Consider the following 24,549-nt stretch of genomic DNA (forward strand, 5'->3'; position numbering starts at 1 on the left):
CTTGTTGGATTTAAAAGGATTCCTGATGCTATTATTCACACCATGTCAACAAGCACTGGGGATTTCTTTCAGATGAGGCTATCTCTGAGAGAAAAACTGTGCACATCAAACCTAGGACCAGACACCTCTCATAAGGCCTGGCGTCCCTACGGGCACTGGCAGCACCCATGTGTGGAACCACGGGAAGAGAGACAAGGACACAGGGCACAGAGCAGGAACCTCCAGAGGAAAGGAGGCAAGGAAGTAACTAATCAGAAAGTGGAAAATGTCACACTTGGGAGAGAAAGGGCATTCTCCATGATGACCCTCTGACCCTCTTTCCATGGTTCTGTGGTGTTGACGACCCCAGAGGGGGCTAAGTGCTATTAGATAATATTTTAAATTAACCACAAAAAAGAAAGAAAAGGCACTTCTAGAGCTTTTTACATTATTAGCTAAAAACTTTAGAATTGTCTGATGGGAATAAACAAATGAGCCAAGCATTGCAGCCAGAAGACCTGGGTTTGCATGCGCCCTCCGGCCACCTGGAGATGCTTCTCTGGTCGCTGCTGCGTGAAGTGGGGGGCAATAAGCGCGGTAGCTACCCCACCGGGCTGCTGCGAGGAGCAAAAGAAATCAGGGAGGTGGAAGGAAGGGTTCTTCAATCAGAAAAGCACTAAACAAATGCAAAAAAAAAAAAGGCCCTACACAATGAGCTGTCATTACAGGCTCTACTCTGTGTTTCTTTTCTTGATTTGTTTAACAAAAGAGGACACTGTGGCCCAGAAAGGGGACGCCATTTGCCAGAAGCCACAGAACTGATTAGGAACAGAAGCAGGGTCAGATGCAAAGTTTCCTCACTCCCAGGGCAGTCTTCTCGGTCTCTGCCGCTTCTCTCCCCCCAGTGCCTGCTCCCTGTCCCCGCACCCCAAACACTGGATTCTTCCAACAACGAAAATCACACTAAACCTGAAGTCTGAAAATATCTGAGTGTTTAGAATAGGCAATATACTCTGCAGCCACAAAAGCTAAACAGTGACGGTTTTCTGAAATATTATTTTCCGTTTCCTTTTTTAAGTCTTGGAATTAGTTATCACAAAAAATTTCCTTTTTGATTCTCTGCCTTTTTTTTTAAATCTCCCATTCTTGGGATTTACAGCTACCCAAGAAACTGGCCCTCAGTCACTTTTAGAACACAGCAGGAGGTAAGCCAATACTACTGTAAAGGCAAATCAATGGACTTGTTCATGCGGTTTGTAAGCAAGAACCAGCCCCTTGTCCTGGGCAAGGGGCCCTCAAAGCCCCTCTCAGCTCCTTTGTCTTGTAATGATTAGGAGACACTAAAGCCCTTACGAACAAGATCCAATGCTCCCTCCCGCCCCTGTTATCCAAAACCCCCTCTCACAGAAATAAAATATGCGAGATGCACATACAGCTACAGGACACCAAAGTCTAACACAGCATTTCATTAAAATATCTGTGCTCCTTGAGAACTGCCTTGGTTCACAATAAAAATTTTGTTTCTGCTTTACTACATGCAGCCAGTTTTATATGCAAGTTTTGCAATTTTACAGTTTTAAAAATTTCAGTTTTGCAATTTTGCATGGAAGGCTGATACTGCTTTCATCCCTCAATCCTTCCTATTCATGTTGCTTATCTTCTAGATAGACTCAGCTTCATTCTTCTCCTGCAGTCGTGCCTCATTCTATATATGGGCGACGCGTAAAGCCAGGGAGGAAAGCATGTCCATTGGATTAGCAAATGACACTGAAGTCAGAGAATATTAATATGAAGAACTTCAGAGAAACTTACTTCAAAGACTTATCAACGCACTGAAATTATTGTTAAAAGATATAAAGGCTTGCCCTTTGTCCAAATATCACCTAGACAGAACAGGCTTGGAATGTCCCTTGAAGAACGCCTTCGGCGGCCTGTAGGCAGTTTGGAGCTCATCATGAACTAGAATAGGAATGTAGGCTAGTAAAGAAATAACAGATTCTTAGGCCACATTCAAATGTTTTCACTTCTAAAATAAAAAAATATTTCATACTTAGAAACTAATGTCTATACTGTCTCTATGTAAGGTATAGAGACGAAATAATGAAAAACACATGCCGTCTATGGCTTATGGAACTCAGTCCTATGAGCGATGTGGACTTAAACATTCTCACAAATGTAAAAAATGGTCAGTGTTACAGCCGAAAGATGCTCCGACCTTAAAAGAATGCAATAGGAGGATGTGGCCTTATCAAGGAGGTCAGAGAGTATATAATAGAGGGAGTGACTATCAAGCAGAGATCCAAAGAATAAGCAGAAGTTAACCAAGCAAAGTGGGTAGGGAAAAACATCCCATGTAGAGAGACACACATATGCAAAGGCCCTGTGGCAGGAAGAAGCACAAACAGCACAGAGAACTGAAAGAAAGTGACCACAGCTAGACCAGGGAGAACATGAGCAGGCATGCCATGAGGTAGGTGATGGCCTGACCTTGTAGTGGCACAGATTCAAGTTTGAAGACATGGGGGATGGAGGTGAGGGTGGGTGATGCACAAGAGCAAATTTGTGTTTCAGAGCAATCCTCTGGCTATGGAGTGAAGAACAGACTGGAAAGCAGCAAGAGTGGATGACAGGGGACCAGTAAGGAAACACCTGCAGAGGTCCAGCCACGTGATGTCAGGAAAGTTATAAACAGGAGTTGAGCCATGGGTAGGAGACCAATATAGATAATAATCCTTTATGGCCCCTTTCAAATCTCAGAGCTCGGGATAATGCAGTCCTTTAAATATGTCTGTGTTTGCCTATGTCATAGTTTCGTTTTTTAATGGCTGCAAATTCTCCTAGGTGCCTCTCATTGAGAGGTGGGTTCTGCGTCCCCTTCCCCTGAAACTGGGTGAGCTGGAGACTGTTCAGCCAATTAGAGTACAGCAGAAGTAATGCCATGTGACTTGTGAGGCTACCCTCAGAAAAGGCCAGGCAGCTTTCATTTGGTCTCTTGGAATGCTCGCTCTCCATATGCTCCCTCGCTCTCCCTCCTGGAACCTGGCCTCCACTCCATGAGCAGTCCAAGCCACATGGACAGGCCATATGTAAGTCCTCCAGTCAACCGTCCCCACTGAGCCAGGCGCCCCAGTTGTCCCAGCCCGGGCACAGGCATGTGAATGAGGAAGCCTCCAGATTATTCCAGCCCCCAACCATTTGAATTTCCCTGGCTGTTCGAGTCTTCCCTGCTGAGCCCACAGGCATTATGAAGCTGAGACAAGCTCTCCCCACTGCGCTCGGTCTGAATTCCTGGAATTACAAGCATAAAAAGATGGTTGTTATTTTACAACACTAAGCTAGGGATGGTTTGTCACACAGCAATAATAACTGGAAGAGTACTCGGTTGTGTCCCTCCCATCTGGAAAGTGGGTCTGTATACATTTAATTAGATCCTCAAAAAAATGCAGAAGCCAAAACCAGTTAAGATTTTTCAATAAAAATTACTTCTGTTTTATACATGAAGTTTTAGAAATAGGGCTAAGCTAACAAGTGAACTATATCTGTATTTATTAAAGGTGCATCAGGGAAGGGATGAGAAAGGAAGAGATTTTGAGGGGGAAATAGAGGTAGATGGTATTTAATAAGAAGGGGAAAGGAAGTTGGAGAAGTAGGGCACACCAAACCTGCAAAGAGTTTAAAACACTCAAAGGAAGGCAGTGAGGTAGGAGTTTGATGTAGATGGTGTGTTGGACACACTCTTAAGGCAACCCCATGCCCCCCAGCTCTTGGTCGCCACGCCTCTGCGTGACCCCCTCCTACAGAATGAGCAGAACCTGTGGCTTGTTTCTAACCAACAGAATATGGCAAAGGTGATGGCATGTCACTCTGGTGATTACATTATCTTAAAGAAGACTCTAGCAAGCTAGCAGACTCACTCTCCTTGATGGCCTGATGAATTTAGAAGCCATACTGGGAAAGCCCATGTTACAAAAAAAAAAAAAAGTGGGTGGCCTCTAGATACTGCAGCAGTCTCTGGGAACGATGACTGGCCTTTCTGAGCAGAAGGTGGCCTCCGGCCGAGAGCCAGCAAGAAGCTAGAGCCTTCAATCTGGCAGCCACAAGGAGATAAATTCTGCCAACAACTTGAGTGAACTTGGAAATGGACTCTTCCCCAGCCAAGGCTCCAGGTGATAGCACAGCCCAGCTGACACCATGACTGACGCCTTGTGAGACCCTGTGCAGAAGACCCAGAAAAGCTGCGCCCAACCTCTGGACCTACGTTGTTTCAAGCCACAGAGTTTGCCGTCATTTGTTACACAGCATAGAAAACTAACATGGGCGGGCAGTGAGGAGCTGTGGCAGGTGCACGGTGAGGTTGGGGGTGTAGAAGGAAGGGATGAGCATGAGGCATCATGGCTGAAGAGTCGCATGAAGGATGGTGAGACCTTACAATCAAGAAGCCCAAGTGAGTACGTTTCATTCGGAACATCACAGAGAACGAGCTGTGAAATAAAAATTCTAAGCTAGTACCCAGGACACAGAGAAAGTTATCTGAAGAGAACAGAAAGGGTAGAAACAGAGCCACATAGCAAAGAGTGGCAGACACTCTGTGTCGCAATGTTGCTGTGACACAGGCTGCGCTCTTTTGATAAATGCCTTGTTTGGGGGGGAAAGAAACCAGATCATTCTAGTCAAATTACTGAATTCTTGTTTTTCTCAATAACTCCTGCTGATGCTCCAATCTCCCCCCGATCAAATACCCTCGTAACGGTCTTCTACTTAGGATGGATTATTCTTTGCTGAAAATACAGTGATTGTCTTCGAAGAATGCACAGAAAGCAAAGGTAAGTCCCACACAGCAGAGAGGGAGGTGAAGGACTGGCTACTCTTTCTGAACACTGACAAGTATCACCCATTCCAGGGACGACAAAACAAGTACTTTCTGTTCACACAGGCAGTGTTTCCCACAGAGGGACTGGCGATCTGGAGAACTTTAAAGGGAAGTAGCTTAAAAGGTAAGATTTAAGGAGGTGCTAGATGAAGAGAGATAGGGAGCAGAAATGGATTTGGAAATTAGTGAAAGCAAGCTGAGGACCCCCTTCCCTCCCCTTCCCAAGGAAACAAGAATGGGTAGTCACACGAAGCCTACTTGACAGACAACTGACACATACATTTTAAACTCAGCTTAACTGAGCCAAATTTAAATAAAACCGTAGTTCTCTGAGCTTCAGAAAGCAATGTCAGTCCTGTAGGACTATCACACTTACCAATAACCTGTACAAGTACGCAAACACAGGTTAAGTATCAAATGCTTTTCTTGCTTACCAAGTTTGCATAGAGCTCCATGAAAGCTAAACTTAGCCTTGAACCAAGAGTCAGGAAGCAGATCACTAGCGGAGTAAAAAAGTATTTGGTCAGGTTGGATGCACAGTCTGTCACTGACTTGTGTCCAACATGGCAAGAGCTGCTTCCTTGGGTTCCCAGCCCTTGGCCCCTCATGGAAACATCCAGATGCACAAGGATGGGCTGGTCCAGCCTTTGCCTTCACCAAAGCCCACAGGGACTTTGGGCTCCTCCTGCTGCTGCTTCTCCCCTCTGAGCCTCAGTCTTCAGTCCCTAGGGCTGTGTCAGTCCCCTTTTCGTGGCTGTTTCTATAGCAGAGACCCTCCTTTCCAAAGTCATCAGAGTCTGCTACTTAGGAGTGTTCTCCACTCAGGTTCAAAGGACTTCGCAACGCTGCCTTGATTCGTTCCCTGTGTTCCTCAAAAGCACGCTTGTGACCCAAACACAGTGACCATCCTCCCCCACTCAGTGAGGCTCCTTCGACTGCTGGAGACACTGTGGACAAGACAGCTCAGGTGTCCGGCCTTGGTCATGAGACCATTCATTCCGTCCCACTCACTGCCTGCCTGTGGGTTTATTTGCAACTCTTACAGAAAAGCAAACCTGATTGCCAATAGCTCTTAGGTATAAGAAACTAAGGCAAGCAACAAATAAATATGAATAAACACCCCCAACCCCTCTTCCTTGTATGCCAGAGAAAAGCATCTGTGGCTTTCTGCAGCTTTCTATCAGGCCCCAGAGTCAGACTGTTTGGATTCAAATCCCACCCCTCCATTTGCTAGCTGTGTGACCTTGGACAAGTTACTTAACCTCTCTGTGCCTCATTTCCTTAATGGTAAAATGGGGACAATTACAGTACTTACCTCATGAAATTCTTTTACAGATTAAAAAGAACCGATACATGTAAAGCCCTTAGATCAGTGCTTAGCGCTCCAAAAATGCTAGCTACTATGGTATTGGAATTGCTACTGTGCTCATTACTTGTTCAGCCCAAGGTAGGCACGGATGGATGCGCTCACAGGCTTCCGCAGAGAACCCGGATGCCAGTCAGAACTCAGACACGCCTGCAGATCCTGCACTGTCGCCGTCCCACACATCTGCGGAAGTGCTTACAGTTTGTAAAATATTTTCACACTTTAATTACTTGACGTAGAGAAAAAGCTATTATCCCCATTTTACAGGTGGGGAAACCAGGGCTCAGGGAAGCCAAGTGCTAACTTGGCCAAGGTCACCCGGAGAGTCATCCCATAGCCGAACATGTCTCAACTCCCCTGACTTCAGCTCCAAGGATCTCTGTTCAACATGGGAAGGAGTGGGTCTTCCTCCTTCTCCAGGTTCAGGGTGGGCTCCAGCCTCCCAGAGGGACCCCCACAGACCGGGGCCCACGCAGGAGCTTCCTCTTTCCCCTGAGTTGGATGCTGTGTCCTTCTTTGGCACCGCTTGGGCAAGCATTACTGAGCACAGCTCTAAATCGCAGACGTGCCAGGCTCTGATTCCCAGAAGGTCAGAAGAGATGGATGAAGCACCATTGCTATGCCGAAGCATTCACCCCACACCCAGCAGTTCTGAAGTTTGGCGCCTGGGACACTCTTGCCTAAGATTTCTCTTGGGGCTTTTTAAAACAAAATGCACCAGTTAATAGAATCAAATTGCCATTCCTTGACTTGATGCCAGCAAACAGAAGATTCTGTTTAATGCTTCCACAGAATCATTTGCACTTTCAAAGCTCTTTCAGAGCTGTTTTCTTTTTGCAAAAGGTCCAGTGCTTTCAAATCCTTTGTGAAACAGGTTTAAAAATAAAGGTGACTTCCCCCTGCCCATTATATACAGTTTCACTTTCATTTTTTAAAACCTCAGTTTATGCGATCATTACAGAAAATTTATAAAAGATGGAAAAGTATGAGCGGGGGGAGGGGGCAGGGGAAGGTGGTGGTGGGAAGGCAGAGACAAACATATTTGAAAAAAATAAAGAAAAGAAATTTTTAAAAAAAGATGGAAAAGTAGAAAAAGAAAAAAAAAATCCCATGCCTTCCTCAGCCCTCTCTACATGTAAGTCCCACCACGTGGAGAAAACCAGGATTCACGCTGTGGTGAACTGTACGTCCAGACTTCATTCTTGGAAGCACTTTGTACTGCTTGCTTTGCAGACCTGTAACCACGATACATATGCAACTCTGCACGTACTTTTTCTCTTTTAACATTACATTGAAGCATATTTCCATATTGGATAAGGCTGCATATTATTTCCACTAAGTCATGGTATGTGTTTTTTGCTTAAACAGTCCCAACCTGTCAAGGTACAGCTTGTTGATGAATTTTTAGTATTATAAATAATAGCCTCATCTCCTTTCAATTTTGTTATCATGTGTGGCAGGTGGGACAGACACAAAGACCTCCTCTTCTGGACTAGGACACCACACACCCAGAAGATCAACTGCATCAGAAGAAGTAAATCAGTGGGACTTGGGGTTCCCCCTCCTCCTATGCCCCTCTGATCTTTCTGATGGGGTCGGTCATTTGTAAGTTTAAAACCTTCATTCCACAAAACAGCATCAACTCAACCATAAAAAAACACAATTAACCACCAATAACTGACCTTCATAACTAGGACAATCCTATAAGGATAACTTTCCAAATTTCCATATTAATGTTCACGACTTAACTCTAATGGCCCTAAGGGAAGTTGAAGCCATTTAAATCCATTAGGCCACAAAGACTGGAGATACGGGAAAGTCTGTACCTAAAGAAAAGCAGTAACAGGGGCTTAGAGAGCTGGACAAAGAGACAGCACATTACTAGGCTACACACCATGTTGAAGGGTTTAAATGCAAACCACTTCTAAGTGATAGTGGGAATAGTTCACATTCCTTACGATAAATCCCTTTTCTCCAGCCATAATTCTCCAGTGCACCTGGGTAATCCATCTGGCTTTCTTAGCTCTAGTAAGACCCACTGAGCTTCTGCACTAGATTTCTCCCCTGAAATCTGCTTAGTTCCTCAAGCAAGCAGGTGGTTTTGGGAATGACTTATTCAGCATAGCTGAAAAGTGAACACCTTCCCATTAAAATTCCTTACAAATATAACTACAGCTCAAGCTGAGATGCTGAGAGGAGACAGCAGGGACAGACAAGAGCTTCTCCTATATACAGGGTCCGGCACAAATAACACCCCTTTTTATTACAAAATCTCTTATTATAAAATCATAAGTATGTAATTCTGTAACATAACAATATCACACTCAAGCACACCCTATGACATTTTAGGGGAAATGTTTAAATTAAAACTATAAATTATTACACCCATATTATTACCCTACCAACCACACTCAAGCAGGCATTACTTCTGCTGGACCCTGTATATATTCTCATATATATATATATGAGAATATTTTTGATATTTAATTCAGAGGTGAAAACAACTAAACAAATTAATATATGAAAGAGAAGCTACGATTGAAAAAGGCACCAGGACTAGTTATATTCAGCTGAGTTATAACTTTAAAAAAACAGGTAATTCTAATGTTATTAAATCAGTTCAGGCCTTTCAAATATTTGGGAATGTCCCCAATTTGTTTGAAATCAGTCCAGCTTTAATATCAAAATCCAATACAGATATCTTAAACAAATAAACAATGATCAAAATATGTAAATGAACACAGGGCAACGAAGTAAAAAAATGGGTGTGGAGGGGGCAGAGAAGATTGCAATAAAAAGATAGAAGCCTATGTGTACTCCAGGGTCACATTTATGCAACTATATAAAAATTATATATGTGTATATAAATAATAATAAATTATTTAATACATAAATTATAAAAAAATAAAAATTTTATAAAGTCTGTGACAGTCAACACAAACACATATGCAAGCACACGCACACAACACACCTGCACACACAAGGGGAATGTTAAGACTTTTCCCAACATTTAAGGGCCAAATAATATGATCCTGGGCCAAACTCTGGACTCTTAATGTTTTCCAGAAGGTTATCATTGGCAACCCCAACCTTGCACCATATACAATGTTGCTCATGTTAGGCAGAGACCTTCCTGTTCATTTTGCATCTCATAGGATATTTTGTTAGATTTAAAAAAAAAAACACCTTATATTAAGGATATCCAGACAATGTGACATACTCTAAAAATGAGAATACCAAAGATAACCATGTCAGGACATCTGTTCCAATAAAGCCTGGTCCCACGCAATGATCTGAGGGGAATAAAGTCCTGTATTCAAAACCATTCAAGAAATCTCTTATGGGCGAGTGACCGAGCCGACAGAACACTAAAGGTTCTGGAACAGCCTTGTAGTAAATAAAAGTTCTGTTTAATCTAGAAAATTCCCAAACAAGTGGACTGTGGAACACTTTCTTCTTTTCCTTCACTGAATGATACCTGTTAATATCCCGAGGAAGCACTGTTCTGAAGAACACTTTGTGATAACTCTAGCTTAGATCGTTTCGGAGGGTAGAGCGGTTGCCCTTAGGCCATTTCAGAGAAAACCCAGAGAAGAACTGATGGGTGGACTGAATCCATTACAGAATCAGAAAACACGTTCTTTGCCATTATGTAGTTGGCAAATTCTGCTCCTGTTTGCTTGTTTCACAGGGTCTTTTACCAGGTTACACACAAACTCTTCCATCAATGCTCACCACTTGAGACAGCGCTGCGGTGAGTGCTAAGAAAACTGTGAGGTGCTGTTGTAAATGTAAAGGACCATCATTATTATACTGATTGGCTCTAATGCCACCTTGGACATTAAATTGATTTAGGTAAAATGATACTATCAGTAACTTCATTGTTTTCCTCCTTAACTGGAGAAGTGTAAGAGAAATGCTCTACTGGAAAAGGCTGTGTGATGCTTCATGGATACTGATGTTAGTCTTACAATTAGACACTAAAAACCTTCAAGTATTATGTGGGGGCCAAAGAAGCAGAATATGTTGCTAATATTAATAACAAATATTATTAACTTTTAACTCACACTCATTGACGACTGATTTAGGCATACATTTTACTACAGAAGTCTAACTTCATTATGATGAATATCATTAGTTCAAGATTTGCTAATATAAATTCTTATAAAAATTATCAACCAACTCTAGCAGGACTGGATACTAATTAAACATATTGACTCTAAAATAAAAAACATTCATTCTAAGTAAATAATTTCCAGACCTTTGATAAATGCCTGAATTAAAAAAGATGGTCCATATGTTCATGGCAAATAATGTCATTTATCGTTTACTTGCCTTTAGTGTTTACATATGTGAGCAAGATGGCATTTATTTTGAAAAATTCTACAATTCAGAAATTTCTGAAACTACAATTTTTTTTCATTTGGCATAAAATAATAAGATCTATTTATATTAAGTTTCAATTTATTCCATCAACAGAAGTTCCATTTCTATCTCCCAGTACTCCCTTAGTAATAACCAAAATCATTACACATGATTTATCAGTATTGGCAACGGGTTTTCTTTTATCCTTCCAGTCTCCTGCAGACCAATCTGTGACTAGCAACAGTTTCAAGATGCCTGCCCAGAACTAGGGGTGCCCATAAGAGGGAGAGAGCATGCAGGCACGGTCCCCACGTGGTCTCGCTGACATGGCTTCCACTCTTCTCTGGGAGAAGCCTGGGACACGCACACACCATGGGGTGGGAGTCAGGAAGGAGATGCCACGTGCATCTGCCTGACTGCCACCTACCTCAAAGACAAGAGTCCACAGTCAAAACACCCTACCACAGACGCAAGTTATCCTGCCTGCATTCATTCAGTAAATCAGCCAAGCACCTACTCTATGCCACGCACTGGCACTTACTAAATGTTCCCTATAGTTTAGCATATTTCTAAGTGTTTACAAATAGGAACACATTTAATCCTTACAATGCTACGGTTAATTTTCTGTGTCAACGTGACGGGGCCATGGGGTGCCCAGATTAAACATTATTTCTGGATGCGTCTGGGAGGGCATTTCCCAGCACCTTGAGATGAGCACCTGAATTGGTGGATTCAGCAGATGGCCCTCCCCCATGTGTGTGGTCGTCATCCTGAAGGCCTGAAAAGAAGAAAAATTCGGAGCAAGGGAGGATTCATTCCCATCCTGCCTGCTGGAGCTAGGACATTGGTCTTCTCCTGCCTTTGGGGTTGGAATATGCACCATCCACTCCCCTGGTTCTCAGGTCTTTGGATTCAGACTAGAATTACATCAAGGGCCTCTGGCTTGCCAAGTGCAGATGATGGGACTTGTCAGCCTCCACGATCATGTGAACCAAATCCTCACAATGAATCTCCTTTTTGTATATGCACATATATATCGAATAGATCAATCTCTTAATTCCTTAAATGGTCTTAATCACAACTGCGTCCTGCCTCAATAAAGGGCAGCACATAAGATGAGGTCCCCACTCCAAGGTGATTAACTTTCTTTAAGGAACTTGAGAAAGGTTCACCTTTTCAAGATGTCACTTTTCCAAGTCAAATTGCTTAGCACAAGGTTTCCCAATCCTTGCCCAAACTCCAATCCAAGGCAAAGTTTTCACGCAGCCAAGACAAACCAAGAAAAGTAACTGTAGTTGTGTGTGTGCGCGCGTGTGTGTCTTTACCAACTGCTTTTCTGAATCTAAAGGACAATCCTCCAATTTTAGTGTCAAAATTTCCTTTCTTTTCTAAATAATGTATTGTTCATGCCCTTCCTTGACAAAATTAAAAGTTAGCAAATACAAACTAGAGTTCCAAAATTCTTCATTTTACCAGCCCACGAGCTCTCAGAGTCTGAAAGTCAACAATCTTTTCTGAAGAAGACCCAAGGTTTCCTTCCACAGGTAAGTACCACTGACAAAGGCATTTCACACCTGTTAGCGTTGGAGTGGGGGAGGCGGGAGGAATGGTGAGGAGGGCCTATCAGGGGAGCGGCGGCCTCCACAGAACATCCTCACACGAACGGTCGAGCGGGGCGAGTCTGGGTGACCAAGGAAAAGCTCGAGAACATGAAGACTTTTTAAGGGATGGAAACTTCTCTCTCCTTTTCTGACGGCCCCTAAAGAAAGAGCGGCTCTCCTCAGGTCAAGGGTTTATCTGGCTTGTGATTTTCTATACCTCTTGCTCCAATATCACTATTCAACTTTTTGAAGTTAAAAACATACACTGTTATCCTCAAGATAAATAATATACAACACCATCTTTTCCCCTGGATTGCCAACACTATTATTTTCACAGTGAATAATTGTCGGAACCATTACTAGTGAAATAGTGGCATGTTTTGTTGACTTCTTAAAAATACCAAGAGAAAGGCAGTGTTTCTTGTGGCACGTTGGTTTGGTTGTGAACTACTTGTAATTGATTCTGAAATCCTGGCTCTTTTCAAAATAAAAATAATGACACATCTATGACACTGTAACATACAGAAACCAACATTTTTATTAGAGAGACGTCATTAAAATCTATTTTTCTCTCAAACTGGATTGAAGTATTGAATAATTGAATCCTAAATCTATTTCAGTAGAGTGACTTAATTGGCTGAATTGCTTGCATGGTAGTGCTACACATGTTTTTATTCAGAATTCTGAAATGTTAACTGATTATTTTTCATGCCAACACTATATCAGAGAGTTCCCATTTTCAAAACATCCAGTCTATTTAAGAGTGAATTCCCCAAGAAAAAGTGCTACACATATGAAAATAAGTGATTTTAATCAGTGCCAGAGAATGACTGGGAAACAATGAAATTTAATAACCAAGGTAAAGATTATTGTATAGCTTTAATGGCAGCGTTAGAGCATTTTAATAGTGCTGCACAATGGAACTGACTTTATAATATCAAATCAAATAGAAAGCAAAAGAATAACTTTATTCTATGAATCCAAAAGTCAGAGGATATCACAGTTCCTGGGCTCACAGCCACTACATATAGGACAAAGCCAGAGCAAACTCTGCCTGAAAAGCAATGAACAGAGCAGATTAACACAGAGCAGTCTCCACTACGTAGTAGGACTGCTGTGATCTCACCTATGTCAATGACCTCAAAGATAAAGTTAATGGATGATCAAGATCCTACCTGGGGAAAGTAGTAGAAACCTCACACATGGACCTGGGGATCTGATTCTGATCACGGTTCTCCCACCTGCTTCCTTTTAAATGTGAGGCAAACCCCACTGCCTCACTGGGCCCCCGTGTTCCCTCCCCCTGAGTAATACGAGAAGGTAAAATCAAGTCCTCTGCAAGGGCCCATTAATTACACCATGATTTAAAACAAGAAAGGGTTTTTAAAAGTTTCATCACTCTAGACATAGATTACTCTTGCCCAACAAAAGAATGTTTTCTATGTCTTTTAAGTCTCCTTTAATTTCCAGATACCCGTCTCCATTCCCTTTGTTGCCTTAAAAGGCATCTGATAAAGAAACTGGGCCCCTTAACCTGCGGAGTTCCCACAGCCTGGACAGACAGGCACACACCCATGCTGACGTTAAGCATGCGCCTCTGTCCTCCGCAGTTCCTGCAAACAGACAGCTGGCTCCAGAAATGAAAGTATTTAAGTCCTCCCTTTCATTAGTGCATAATATTGTATGTTAAAATGAGAAGTAAACAACAGCAGCAGCAGCAGCAGCAGCAGCAGTCTGTGTGAACTGCATTCCCCAACTCTTCCTCATTTGCCCAGAGAGCTGCCCCTTTCCAAGGAAGAATCAAATGGAATGGCCAATTCTCTACCAACACCAAGGATCCTTTTTGCTAGGAAGCCAGCCCTGGGCTCCTTTGCGTTAAAGGTAGGGGTTTTAGCCCCTGCCTGGTCTGTGCAAGTTTTCCTGCCTTCTGCTATTTGCATTCCTTTCCTTTCTTTCTAGACCTCCTGCTCCACTACCTAAGAGCTGTTACATAAGCGCCCTGCCACATGGAGGCTGCCGGCAATAACTATTCCAGTAAGCAGCCTTTCAGCAAAAAAATCGTAGAAATATGCCGCCTTAGAAACTGAAGCCCATCTCTCCTGGGGAAATGAACTCCAAAAGGCGACTTTAAAAAACAGCCTCACCCAAGAGAGGCAGGGAGGGAGAGACGTTTCCCAGCACTGTCATCGAGGAAATGACTCCGCCACCAGCCACTACAGCTGCGCATCGTCTGCACAAACGAGTGTCCCGTGGGCAGAGCAGATGTTCCAAAGCTGTATCCTTTGTAAATAGAGATGAGAAACGTGGACTGACGATGTGACCTCGCTCGATATCATATTTGAGGGTAACGGCAATTGGAACATTGAATATAATTGGAGCTAAGAATGTAAGGATCTTTTTCCAGTCCAAATATAACTGCAGAAAACATATTTTCAAGAAGTAAGATAATTCTCACTGTTGCCTGTCACCACACAGTTGCAAAGTGAGCCAGTCTAATTCTGGGGCTCCTAGGCAAACGTGCCTGATTCCGCATCTTTGCTGAAAAGACTGTCAGTTCTTCAGCCACAGGGGAAATGAAGGGGAATTGGATGGAAGCCATGGTGTAAAAAGAGTTTTTGTAAAAGGATGAATAAGTAAGAAGAAAATAGTACAGGACGGCATTTATATTTCCTTCAAAATTTCAGGGAATTAGGAATGATTTGACATATCCCATCCCACTAAGAAAGGTAGGAGGAAGAAAAGTTGGTAGACATCTGGACCTCAATTTTTTTTTAGTTTTCAAATATATTTTTATTATACCAATGGAAAGTCACATTCTGCTTAAAAACCCAAGAGGCTTTTCCCAAAGATACAACTGAAAGGAAGGGAGGAGACACTGACGAAGGAAGACCCCCAAGAGGTTCAGAGAGAAGTTATCATTTCTTCTTAAAAGAATTATTTAAAAAAATGATGGGCAGATATGCACGTCCATACATTTTTTTAAAAGGCTAGAATGATCGAAAGAATGAAATTCCAACAATTTCCTGATTTTGCTCAGAATGTCTATTGTACCTTTATCCGCCATATTTTTTTAATATAATTTTTTATTGTTGTTCAAGTACAGTAGTACAGTTGTCTCCATGTTCCCATCGCCACTTTCCCCAGCCCCTCACACCCCCACCTCCCACCCTCAATCCTACCCGCCCTTTGGCTTTGTCCTTTATACATGTTCCTTGACAACACCATATTCTTTATGCTTTAAATGCTCCAAGGACAAAATTACATACACAAGCTCCGTGGTTTATGGACTTCACCTTTAAATCAATCATTCACAGGCAGAGTTTAAAGTTATACTTGATTGCCTGCTCCAACGGTGGCAGCTAGAATAAGCACTTACGGTCCTGGACTCTTACATTCAAGATCTATAGCATTCCCTCCTTTTATAAACACCTACCTAACCTCAGGCTCATCTCCTTGACACCAGAACAAAAATCCACTTGGAGAAGTTCTTCTCGTACTAGTCTCCCTGCCCTGCTTGGGTTTCAGCTCTGGGATTGGCCAGACGGCACAGCTGGGGTCATGTCAGGGAGGGGGTCAGGTCAGCATGACAACGTTTTGTTTCATTCAGACTTTCCATTGGGCACCTGCCTCTTGGCACTCGTGGTGCCTCCGGAGGCCCCGTGGAGCCTGGCAACAAACACTGAGGCAGTCAAGTGCCACCCCCAGGACAAAGGTGAAAAGGCCCTTTTTGGGTTTCCATGGGATGGCTACTTCTTCCTGCCTTGGTCTTGCTGCAGAACCTGATGAGAGTTCTGGAGCCTCCTCCGTCTCTCACTCCGGATCTGCAACCCTGGAGAAGAGGCCTGTATTGGGTGGGAAGAGTGATGCCTTCCGCCTCCTGGGGCCGAGGCCCTGGCCACCGTTCCAGCAGGTCTAGCAGAGGCTGAATTCTTTTTAACTGAGGCGTGATTCCAGTAGTCCCGGAGGCTCCTCTGCTGGGGGCGCCCCATTTAGAAATGCTTGTGCCTGGTCCTGAAGCTCTGGAATTGGGTCTTGATTTCTTGCTTAAAGGTAGCTAATCAGTTACATTTCAAAGATGGATCACTTCCAGCTGACTGATGGTGGCTGTATGGACTGTTGCAAGGACTCCAAGCATAGCTCCAATTCAGCAGGTAAGTGTGCTGGCATTGATTAGTTATGTCTGCCATGGAGGCTGTATTGTAGAATGGAAGCGTGAGTGCACAGATATTTGGCATCCTGGACAAGGTGATCTCTGAGGTTTCTTCCAGTACCTAGCCTAGCTCTGTTCACTTTCAGAAAATTAAACCAGGGCCAAAGGTGATTAAGTGACTCGCCCAAGGTCTAGCACGGGGCAAATCTGAACTAGGGGTGGGTCTTGGCCTCCGTATGCCAGCGTTCTTTCCACCACCAGAGGTGTCCTGTTACTTTTCTGAAGCATCGGTGGGGAGACGGAGACGAGAAAATGAAGGGAGGCGAGCAAAGAGAGACAGTTAAACCAAGGCTGAGGGACCAAATGAAAAAGAGGAAGATTAGCAGGATTGGACCAGCAAACAGGATATTTCCAGGATGCAGCAGCTATGCAGATAAGCTCTTTCCACACCTGGTAAATCAAAGATACTGATGATTTCCTCCTCATCACCCACTTGAGAAAACTTCCTTGTAACACATACACCCCTGCCCCCCCCCACACACCCTCCCAGCTCCATCCCTGAGCAACAGCTGTCACAGCCTCAGCTGAGCAGACCACTGGTCATGGGAATGCAGACCAGATGCTTGCACCCAGAATGGATAATTGGTCTGAGCTGGTCTAACTGAACTTTTCCCCAGGAATTTCAAACTGGGACCTGGAGACACCTGGCATTCTATATTGGGTGCTTGACTAGGGATATGATATCAACCAGGAGCCGTTTGTGGCACACATACTTGCCAAAACAGAGAATGCTGATTGAAGAAAGAGAGAAGAATGAAACAGATACAAGGAGCTGCAGAGGCAAGAGACCATGTGACCCTGAGAAGAGAAAGCCAAAGAAGTTGGCTGCTCCAGCCCCACATTTCAGGGGGACTTGTCTGTACCACTGGGTTTTGTGAGGTACTTCTCATGCTTTCCAAAAGATAAGCATTTTGCTTCAACTAGCTCAGGTGGGTTGAGTTAGCACACAACTAACTCTGCTGTATGCTGTGGGAGGGGGAGAGATGAGAAATGGCATCCTATTAAAAGTCAAATATTCTCAGGAAATCCAAATTTATATGCTAACCTTTGCAATAACATAGTACTGCCTTTTATCCACCAAGTAAGGCATTTAGGCAATAAATCAAATTAAACAAGATATCAGCTACTTAAAACCTATTTTGATGATAAGCATTGTAAACAAATGAAAAACAAGTTTATGTTATTAATTTATTACCACAAATTTCATGCACAGCCACCCTAGAGTTTGGGCTGCAAAATCGTGAGAACATGGCGTCCATTTGCTATTCACAAGTTACTAAAAATCCCAGATGGTAAAGCCCTTAAAATCAACTGCAGAAAAAAAATCAGTGTCTGATCAGGATTCTCGGGCTGTAAAATTGGCTGGTGGTGTATGAAGGAAGAGCTCATAAAACTGTGATTAAATAAAGCACCAGCAAGTGCTTAGGCAAAGCCTGTTGAAAGACGACTCCAGAGTCTCCTTTATACGGAGGCAAAATCTATAAAGTCAGAAGCAATAAACTCTTCTAAGAGACAATTCACTTTTGTAGGGATTGGATTTTCACTGAAACCCTCCACATGTGGCACAGAAGGGAGAACACTGAGGGGAACCCCGCTGCACTGTCAGAAGGTTGGCCCTGGTCAGTGCAGACCAGGAAAAGCCATGAGGTTTGGATTCGCCAGTCCACGGCTTCCATGACACGTTCTGGGAAAACCAATCCTCCAAACTAAATTTTTCACTATTTCAATTTTTTTTTGGCGATTTTGCATAAAATACCATTCTGGTTTTTTTAATTAAAAAAAATGTATTTATTGACTTTAGAGAGAGAGAGGAAGGGAGATGAGAGAGAGCAACGTTGATCAGTTCCCTCCTGTACGCGCCCTGACCTGGGATCGTACCCGCAGTCTTTCGATGAATGAGACAACACTCCAACCAACTGAACCACACAGCCAGGGCAAAACCACTTTAGTTTTGCTGCTTATTGTTCCTTTAGCTTAATGTTTAATCTCTAAAGAGATAAACTTCCCATGCTTTTCCAGGCTGCTGACCTTTAGGTGCTTCAAAAGAGATATTTGGCACAGTCAGGAGCAGATGGGTAGCTCGCAATGCAACATGACTCAGCTGCTCTAGGGGAGGTACGCTTGTAACTGGTGCAGAGAGCTGTGGGTTCAACTTCCCTTCTCATTTACCTCCTTGGACACCTGTCAGTCCAGATACTTCAGACCGGGGCCTAAATAAAAGAATATGAACTAAATAGTTTGGGCAGTTTTGGTTTTTCATTTTCAGTAGCACAAGGTCTTGTTCAAAGCAAATGACCAATAAATGGGCATCCGTTTGTCCAGATGTATAAGATGCCTTTTTGAGCATCTGTCTAGCACATGGTCCCTTCTCGAGAAATGCCCCCTCCTGAAAACATGAGGTTGGTGTGCTACCAGCCCCAATTATGACTGTCCCGAGGGTGAACACCTGCCCTGGGGGAGCCGATCACTCTTGGCCTCCCAGCAATCAGGGCATCCGTGGGGCACAGAGCACTTCAGGGAGCTGTGTGTGGGACACTGGGCTCCGCGCTCCCATTTCAGGCTGGCTATTTGTACCAGGGATTCAGAGAAAGTTCCCAGATAGACCTAAAGGGCAGTACCAGCGCAGAAAAATAAAAATCATTAAAAATAATTGGCTGTGCTTTGCAGATAGGCATGACCATGTGACTAAGTCACACGAATGGAATGTGTGCACCAAAGTCATCTCTGTTTCTTACACAGAAAATGCTGTCCCTCCACTCTCTCATACTCTCCTTTTGGGTTAGAACATAAGGTGTGTAACTGGTAAGCCAACTTGTACTGTACAAACAAGGAACACATCTCAGGACATGGCTGAGCATCAAGAGAAAAGCTGGGTCTCTGATGGCTTCATGAAGCATGCCACTTCCTGCCTTTACCTTCTTTCATCGGAGTAATTAGGAGAAAGAAGTAAATGAGACTACCTGGAAAAAATGAGTATTATATTTATTAATCATTATCATCATTGCAGCATCAAAAGCTAAATATTTTCTTAAATGCTGGCCAAATACAAAAGTCTAAGTGTGTTCATAAAAAAATAAGAAGCCCATATTATCTATATATTAAATTGTCAAATATCCACCTGGGTATCACTCTGAGAAAGATGTATGGATATCAACACTAGTTATATTGTCTATTTTTAAAATGAAACTTGATTATTTTTTACTGAGCATTTCTCTCAGTAATATAATCAACTAAACAACCTAGCCACTGGAATTTTAACTGATCATCTATAGTGTTAAAATCAGAATATTTTAGTCATATCCCTATAGCTTATGAAAAGACTTGGGGAAATTTCTTCCTCAGAAGAAGCTCTCTAGGTAAATGATCATTCTTAACCTAATAATAGTTAATATTTCTTGTATACTAATATGTTCCAGGCTGAGCTGAGCCTTTCAGATGTATTCATTCGTTCACTCCACATAGGAATGCTATAGTAGATACTCTTAATATCCCCATTTTACAGGTGGGAAAGGTAAGCTCAGAGAGCTAAGATTACTAATCTAAGATACAGAGGTTAACAAAGCATTTGAACTTGTGCAATCAGACCCCCAAGCCTATGTCCTTGACATATGCCATCTATGCAAGGAGTTTCCCCCATGGACTCTCCAGAACACTCCAATGCCAGCATGCATTTGGGACTCAGATTTTGTGGCTCTCCATCCTAGGTGCCAAGGTTTTGCATTTTGTGGTATAAATGACCAGATAGCTCGGATTCACCTGGGCAACTATGAATTTCAATGTGGTGATGGAAGTCGGCACACACACCTCAGTAACACTGCGTGACTGATTGCCTGGTTAAGAGGAAATTTTCCAATAGTCTGCCCCAATGTCTTCTAATTGAAATGGTGTCCCTTTCTGAAAAGAAATTACTTGTACCGAGGGCCCACTATTTAACGATGTTTCACATGTTATCTCATTAATCCTCCAACAACACTTTGACAAAGATATTACCGTCCTTGTGTATCAGTCCGACTTCTATTGCACTTAGGATGAGCCAGTGTAAGCAGCAGAGTGCTTACTAGGGATAATAAATGGCTTAAGGGGCTTATTGGGAGTTCTGAGGAAACAGCCTCTAATGACAAGAGTTTCCAAGAACACACCCGAAGTCACCAAAGGCTTGGGATATGGCAGAAAAGCAGCCAGCACAGCCATGCCTGTGCTTGCCTGGCCGAACAGCGGCTGCAGCATGTGGCCTCTGCTTCTGGGGGTCACGCAAGTGCCTCTGACCCCCATTTGCATCCAGAACGCTCCTTGTCCTGGAGCCACAGAAAGGCAATTTTTAACTTTCGAGTGAGGCCTTGGAAGGCACACTTGGAAAGAGGGTAGGGGAAGTGGAGTTTCCAGGGGTAACTTCCCTAAGTGAGACCTGAACTCAGACTGAGTGACCCTTCGGCTGGTGCTTTTCCCGCAGAGCCATGCTACCCCCGCTGACCTTCCCTCCTGTTTGTTGCCCTGTCTTGGCGGTTCTCGAACTTGGCCTCACATCTGGCCACAACCACCGCAGTGACTGAATCAGACTTGAAGAAGGGCCACAGCTGGCTCTGAGGAGCAGCCGATTCAGGAACCGCTGCACTTGCTTCATCCTGTGTCTTACCCCCTGGAGCTCAGGGTCTTCACACTTTGGGTGTTTTCATAAGCATCTCTCCCCACCCGCCGCCACCACCAGCTATGCCCGCAACCTCTCCAGCCTCACCACATCTTTTACTCTCACGGCTGCCCGCCCCAGCTCTTGGAGCCCACTTTCTGGTGAGCATGTGAGAGGCCCGAGTCCAATATCAGTGTTCCTGAACTCTGGGTACTTTAGAGACAAACAGTCCTGGGATTCTAAAAACAAGCTACTCTGCACTGTCCCAGATGGTCCCTACGGTGAATGATAGTCAAAGCTCCTTCTGCAATTTTTTGGCCCATGTGGTCACTGATTTGCAATAAGCAGTCAATTTCCAAAGCCTCCCTCAAAAGCCTCTCTTTTTCGATGCTGCATATAGAATCCCCCCATCCCACCCTCCACCAAATAAACCCGGCACCGGCATGGCGATTTCCAAAGCAGAGAAACGAATCCCCGAGGTGCTAAGAAAAGAGAATACAGAACTTCCCACTGGGGGAGTCGCTTCTACTGGCCTCCAGTTTGTGAGGACGATCTGAGCGACATTATTGAGGGCAGCCCGGGATGGCAGAGGTGGCCACATTCATTCCAAACACAAATCACACCATGTCCTGGCTATAAATCCCAGGAGAAGCGGACGTGTGCTTCAGAGGGCTAGCTTCTGCAATTTAAAAAGTGACATTTTAATGGATTATGCAGATCAGCTAAGGCTCTAAATCATATGCCTCCTGCCTTAGATGGGATCCCGAGCACAGTCCAAGCAGGAGGAGGCAGCATAAACACTATGAAAATTTTATCGCTCCTTATGACCTTTCCATACTTTGCTGTGAAAATGAACATTAACCTTCACTTCCAGAGAGGCTCCTTTCTGCTCCTTAACAAAGGCAGTAGTTCATCCTTGTAATAACATGTGAGCTGGCTTGACCTTGCACATATTGAATATCACTATGGTATCTGACGTGGTCCCATTACCCCTGGAAATAAAGTCAGTGGCCTTTTTTGGTAAGGGAGTGAGGAATGAGAAGAAGCGGGGGCAGCTGCAAGGCTCTCTGGAGGTAAAATGCACAAACGGAAACTAGCGTGGGGCCTACAAGACGCTTTGGTGATTTCTGTTTGCACAACACACAGGGCAGGTTTGGACTTTCCTTCTAAAGCTCAGCAGATATGGAGGGAGTCCTTGTCTGCAGAGACTGTGCGAAAGACAGACACAGCAACGAACCATTAGAAGTGCGGGGCAGTGAGTATGGGGAATGCCAGCAGAGCAATGGGCCTGGAGTAGGTAGGGACTCTGCCTGCGGTGTCAAGGTCCCTGAGAAGGTGGCCTAACTCACTGGTCTCACTTCAGAAAATAAGTTACCCCTCTATTGTCATTTAAGAGTTGAACTCTCCCAAAGAGATAAGAGAATCAAAGAGCTGAAAGGAAACAATATGGCCCAACCCTCTCATTTTATACATAAAGAAACTAAAGCCAGAGGTTACATGACTTGTCCGAGATCAGAGGGTTATAGACTAAACTCATAAAACTCTCCAATTCATATATTGACACCCTAACAATGTGACTGTATTTGGAGACAGGGCCTTTAGAAAAATAATTAAAGCTAAATGATCATAAAGGTGGGAACCTAACCCAATAGAACTGGTGTCCCTGTCAGAAAAGAGACATACCAGGGATGAGCACACACAGACAAAGGGCCCTGTGAGGACACAGCAAGAAGCTGGCCGCCTGCAAGCCAGGAAGGACGACCTCAGGAAAACCTGCCAACACCTTGATTTTGCACTTCCAGCCTCCAGAACTGTGAGAAAATTAATTTCTGCTGTTTAAGCCACCCTGCCTGTGGTATTTTGTTATATCAGCCTGAACAGACTAATACACACAGCAAGGAAGTGGGCTGGCCTAAGGCAAAATCCCAGGATTCCACTTTCTTTGAACACCATTCTTTCCCTTTCTTGTTCAGAAAAGAGATCTCAAAAGGATTTGCAAGTTGGTGGTGACAAATGTCTGCACGCACAATAGAGATGCCTGTTCTTCATGTAGCTGTGTGACGTAGCATGATTAAGTTTCAACCTTTCCTCTTTTATCTGCAAGAAGCAAAGTAGAGCAGTTTGTTTCTCCTCCTCTCCTTGCTTCTGCTCTCTTTGGAGGTTAGGTGTCTAATGGGCCATGAAATGATAAGGATGGGGAAGGAGCAGAGGCCAGGAGTTCCTGGAACTCCTCACCCAGGAAGCCACCATGCTTCGGCAGTCAATTTTCAGTAGCACACTGTGGTAGATAAAGTGGACTCTGCTCAATATCCTGTCCAACCTCCTTCTAGCATGCAGAGGCTGGAAAACCCAAAACTATACTTCCCAGATGCCCTTGCAGCTGGGTTTTGTGTGTGCATTAAGATTCCACAAGCAGATGCATTGCACACAATTTTAATCTGCAGCGAAATCATGTGCAGAGGAAAGCAGGGTGCAGCACATCTGCTTTGCTGCTGTGGGTCATGGCTACCGCAGTGTAATTCTCCAACCCTCAGCTATGCAGGAGCTTCATGACTGTGCAGAGGTTCAGCTCTTCAAGGTGGTTTTAGAAGTTATGCCTGAAAGTTCAGCCTAGAGTTTACTCTATAGCCCTTCCAATGTTTCAGCAAGGTAATTTAGTCCTAACACATAATAAATCTCATTTCTTCCTCAACTAGCTAGAGTAGATTCAATGACCTGCAACTGAACTCTAAAGGAGTCAGATATTGATCAATATGATAAAATTTAGCTGGTAAGGAGGCCTAGTATGTGCTAATGGATGAAAAATAGGAACTAGTGGTTGAGCATTTACTCTGATCAAAGCATGTTATACATATCATGCAATTCAGCCCTCAAAAATGTCTTGGAAAATAGGTATGAGTATTTCCATTTCACAAGTAAGGACTTAGGTCACACAGTTGGTAAGTACTGCCAGGGGTCAGGCTGAGAACAGAAAGTTGTCTACGCCCACACAGCTCACTGTCTACATCAATGTGACTATTCAGCTGATTTCAGTGATAGGACTTTAACTATTTCACTGTCTTCACCAACACAACTTTGCTCTTCCAGGAAACTCTTAGCCAAGAAGATAAAAGTTGCAAATAACTATTACTTATTTCATGGACTTTCCCCCAAAACTTTAAGACTGCCCGATTTTTCAATACATAGCATCAAATGACTGTTGACACACCAAGACCCTTGGAAATTCTTGGCTGGCTGTGTCCACTAATCTTCAACCATTATATCACGATCCTCACCCATGCCTTAAAAACCTCATAAATATCCTGACTTTACGCTCCTCCCTCTGAGACATTAGGACTCCATTGAGGCGGCGTTCACTGGACTGAAGCAAGCAGTAAACCAGCTTTGTCTTAGCTGCAGGTAATATGGTGGTAATTTGGGGAGCCGGCATGCAACGTGACCCAGATCTCCTTGTGTTCTTTCCATTACACCTTGCTATTTCCCACTTAAGGGATTGTTATACCAGCAATTAGGTATCTTCCCTAGAAATCAAGC

The 24,549-nt window shown here is 43.7% G+C and overlaps 1 protein-coding gene across 1 annotated transcript in view; it reads right to left on the bottom strand.

Annotated features, from left to right (window-relative positions):
• The window catches only part of KIAA1549L (KIAA1549 like), a 228,125-nt gene that overhangs the window by 99,153 nt on the left and 104,423 nt on the right, over positions 1-24,549 (bottom strand). The gene's annotated exons all lie outside the window — the stretch shown is intronic.

Source organism: Pteronotus mesoamericanus, unplaced genomic scaffold (assembly GCF_021234165.1).
Source record: "Pteronotus mesoamericanus isolate MK-2021 breed Mesoamerican mustached bat unplaced genomic scaffold, CSHL_Meso_final contig_90, whole genome shotgun sequence".
Lineage (NCBI taxonomy): Eukaryota > Metazoa > Chordata > Mammalia > Chiroptera > Mormoopidae > Pteronotus > Pteronotus mesoamericanus.